Source organism: Bubalus kerabau, chromosome 5, assembly GCF_029407905.1.
Source record: "Bubalus kerabau isolate K-KA32 ecotype Philippines breed swamp buffalo chromosome 5, PCC_UOA_SB_1v2, whole genome shotgun sequence".
NCBI classification, from domain to species: Eukaryota; Metazoa; Chordata; class Mammalia; order Artiodactyla; family Bovidae; genus Bubalus; species Bubalus kerabau.
The window spans coordinates 59,010,497-59,014,890 of NC_073628.1; positions in this window are offsets into that span (position 1 = coordinate 59,010,497).

A 4,394-nucleotide genomic window follows, 5' to 3' on the forward strand; every position below is an offset into this window, starting at 1 on the left:
TCCTAGCTGAGTCTGTGCCCTGGCAGAGTACCTGAGAACCTAAGTGGCTTAGGGAAGTACATGAAACGCAGGGCCCACTTGGGACAGTGCCCTTGCAGAGCACCCTGGAGCCTGAGCAGTCTAGACCTGTAAAGCACATGCTGTTGTGAGTTGTGGCAAACCCAGTGTGTCCATACACTGTGAGCACTCCCCACACATGCCAGTGATATTTTTTTGCAGTGTTCCTCCCTCCCCACAACACAACTGAACAAGTGAGCCTAAATAAGTGACCACCTTCTTCCCCCTTGTGTCAGGGCAGAAATTATACGCTGAAGAAACTTGCAAAAGGAGGAAGCCAAAATAAACAAAGAAGAGGGAACTGCTCTGGAAGTGACAGGCACAATATATTAAAACCCTGTAGTTAACATTGACTAAGCACTGGAAGGGACCGATAGACCTTGAGGATAAGTACAAGGTGGAATAAAGAACTATCTGAAACTGAACTGACCCCACACTGCCCACAACAGCTCCAGAGAAATTCCTAGATATATTTTCACTACTATTACTTTTTAATTTTGTTTTTCAAATTTAAGTTCTTTATTACTTCTTTTAGTTTTTATAACCTACTATTACCTTGCAAAAAAAAAGACTCTATTTTTAAAGCAACTTTCATATATTTAAAAAAATTTTTTGTGACTGATTTTGTTCTGTATTTTTTATATTGCATTTTTAAATTTATTTTTTATGTTGTATTTTTGAGAGTCTAACCTCTATTCTAGATTTTTAATCTTTGTTTTTTGGTATTTGTTATCAATTTTGTACCTTTATGAATCTAATATTCAGTATCCATTTTCACTTAGGGATGTGATTACTGGCTTGATTGCTCTCTCCCCTTTTGACTCTCCCTTTTCTCCCCCAGGTCACCTTTATCTTCCTCCTCCCTCTTCTCTTCTCTATGTAACTCACCTAACCACCAGTAGCACCCTGTGCAGGATGCCTCATCTAAACAAAAAAACAAAACAAAAATACCAACCCAGTCATCAGCGGACCGGATTACCATCTCACTCAGCTTTGCCCATCAGAGAAAAAACAAACAAACAAACAAACAAAACAAACAAACAAACAAAAAACTCAACACAAATCTCACCCTATATAAAGATTCTTAGAAAAGTTCAATCTTCCAAGACTGAACCAGGAAGAAATAGAAATTATGACCAACCCAATTACAAGCACTGAAATTGAAGCTGTGATCAAAAATCTCCCTCAAAACAAAACCCCAGGACCAGATGGCTTCACAAGAGAATTCTATCAAACATTTAGCAAAGAGCTAATGCCTATCCTTCTAAAACTCTTCCAAAAAATTGCAGAGGAAGGAACACTTCCAAACTCATTCTACAAGACCACCATCACCCTGATACCAAAACCAGACAAAGACAATACACAAAAAGAAAACTACAAGCCAATATCACTGAGGAATATAGATGCAAAAATCCTCAACAAAATTTTGCAAAACAGAATTCAACAACATCAAAAAGTTTATATATCATGATCAAGTTGGGTTTATTCCAGGGATGCAAAGATTCTTCAATATATGCAAATTGATCAATGTGATACACTATATTGACAAATTGAAAGACAAAAACCACATGATAATCTCAATAGATGCAGAAAAAGCCTTTGATAAAATTCAACATGCATTTATGATTAAAGCTCTTCAAAAAATGGGCATAGAAGGAACCTACCTCAACATAGTAAAGGCCATATATGATAAGCCTACAACAAACATTATTCTCAATGGTGAAAAACTGAAACATTCCCCCTAAGATCATGAACAAGAAAAGGGTGTCCACTTTCACCACTATTATTCAACATAGTTGTGGAAGTCCTAGCTACAGCAATCAGAGAAAAAAAAAGAAATAAAAGGAATTCAGATCAGAAAAGAAGTAAAGCTCTCACTGTTTGCAGATAGTATGATATTGTACATAGAAAACCCTAAAGATATCACCAGAAAATTACTAGAGCTAATCAATGAATATAGTAAAGTTGTAGGATATAAAAGTAATACACAGAAATCCCTTGCATTCCTACATACTAACAATGACAAAACAGAAAGAGAAATTAGGGAAATAATTCCATTCACCATTGTGATGAAAAGAATAGAATACTTAGGAATAAATTTACCTAAAGAAACAAAAGACCTATATATATAAAACTATAAAACACTGATGAAAGAAATCAAAGATGACACAAATAGATGGAGAAATGTACCATGTTCATGGATAAGAAGAATCAATATAGTGAAAATGAGTATACTACCTAAAGCAATCTATAGATTCAATGCAATCCCTATCAAGCTACCAACGGTATTTTTCACATAACCATGAACAAATTATTTCATGATCTGTTTGGAAACACAGAAAACCTTGAATAGCCAAAGAAATCTTGAGAAAGAGCAATGGAACTAGAGGAATCAATGTACCTGACTTCAGATTATACTACAAAGCTATGGTCATCAAGACAGAATGGTCCTGGCACAAAGACAGAAATATAGATCAATGGAACAAAATAAAAAGCCCAGAGATAAATCCACACATCTATGGATATCTTATCTTTGAAAAAGGAGACAAAAATATGGAGAAAAGACAATCTCTATAACAAGTGCTGCTGGGAAAATTGGTTAACCACCTGTAGAAGAATGAAACTAGAACACTTTCTAACACTGTACAAAAAAATAAACTCAAAATGGAGTATAGATCTAAATGAAGATCAGAAACTATAAAACTCCTAGAGGAAAACATAGGTGGAACACTGTCTGACATAAATCACAGCAAGATCTTCTATGACCTACCTCCCAGAGTAATGGAAATAAAAGCAATGGAAAAATAAAAATAAAAGTAATGGAAACAAATGGGACCTAATTAAACTTAAAAGATTTTGCACAGTGAAGGAAACTATAAGCAAGGTGAAAAGACAGCCTTCAGAATGGGAGAAAATAATAGCCAACAAAGCAATTGACAAAGAATTAATCTCAAAAATATACAAGCAGCTCATGCAGCTCAATACCAGAAAAATAAATGACCCAATCAAAAAATGGGCCAAAGAACTAAACAGACATTTCTCCAAAGAAGACATACAGATGGCTAATAAACACATGAAAAGATGTTCAATATCACTTATTATCAGAGAAATGCAGATCAAAACCAATGTGAGGTACCATGCTGCTGCTGCTGCTAAGTCACTTCAGTCATGTCTGACTCTGTGCGACCCCATAGACGGCAGCCCACCAGGCTTCCCTGTCCCTGGGATTCTCCAGGCAAGAACACTGAAGTGTGTTGCCATTTCCTTCTCCAATGCATGAAAGTGAAAAGTGAAAGTGAAGTCGTTCAGTCGTGTCCGACTCTTCAAGACCCCATGGACTGCAGCCTACCAGGCTCCTCCATCCATGGGATTTTCCAGGCAAGAGTGCTGGAGTGGGGTGCCATTGCCTTCTCCATCTGGTCAGAATGGCTTCTATCAAAGTCTACTAACAATAAATGTTGGAGAGGGTGTGGAGAAAAGGGAACCCTCTTACACTGTTGGTGGGAATGCAAACTAATACAGCCACTATGGAGAACAGTGTGGAGATTCCTTAAAAAGCTGGAAATAGAACTGCCATCAGTTCACTTCAGTAGCTCAGTAGTATCCAACTCTTTGCGACCCCCATGAATCGCAGCACGCCAGGCCTCCCTGTCCATCACCAACTCCCGGAGTTCACTCAGACTCATGTCCATTGAGTCAGTGATGCCATAGGACCCAGAAATCTCACTGCTGGGCACACACACCAAGGAAACCAGAATTGAAAGAGACAGGTGTACCCCAGTGTTCATTACAACATTGTTTACAATAGCTAGGACATGAAAGCAACCTAGATGTCCATTGGCAGACGAACGGATAAGAAAACTGTGGTACATATACACAATGGAATATGTGTAATGGAAACTCAGCTATTAAAAAGAACACATTTGAGTCAGTTCTAATGAGGAGGATGAAACTGGAGCTTCTTGTACAGAGTGAAATAAGTCAGAAAGAGAAACATCAATACACTATATTAATGCATATATATGGAATTTAGAAAGATGGTGACAATGATCCTATATGCAAGACAGCAAAAGATACACAGATATAAAGAACAGACTTTTGGCCTCTGTGGGAGAAGGCAAAAGTGGGATGATTTGAGAGAATAGCTTTGAAACATGTATATTACCATATGTGAAAAAGATGAACAGTTCAAGTTCAATGCATGAAACAGGGCACTCAATGCTGGTGCACTGGGACAACCCAGAGGGATGGAATGAGGAGGGAGGTGGAAGAGGTTTTGGGACGGGGGACACATGTAGATGCATGGCTAATTCATGTCAATGTATGGCAAAAACCAC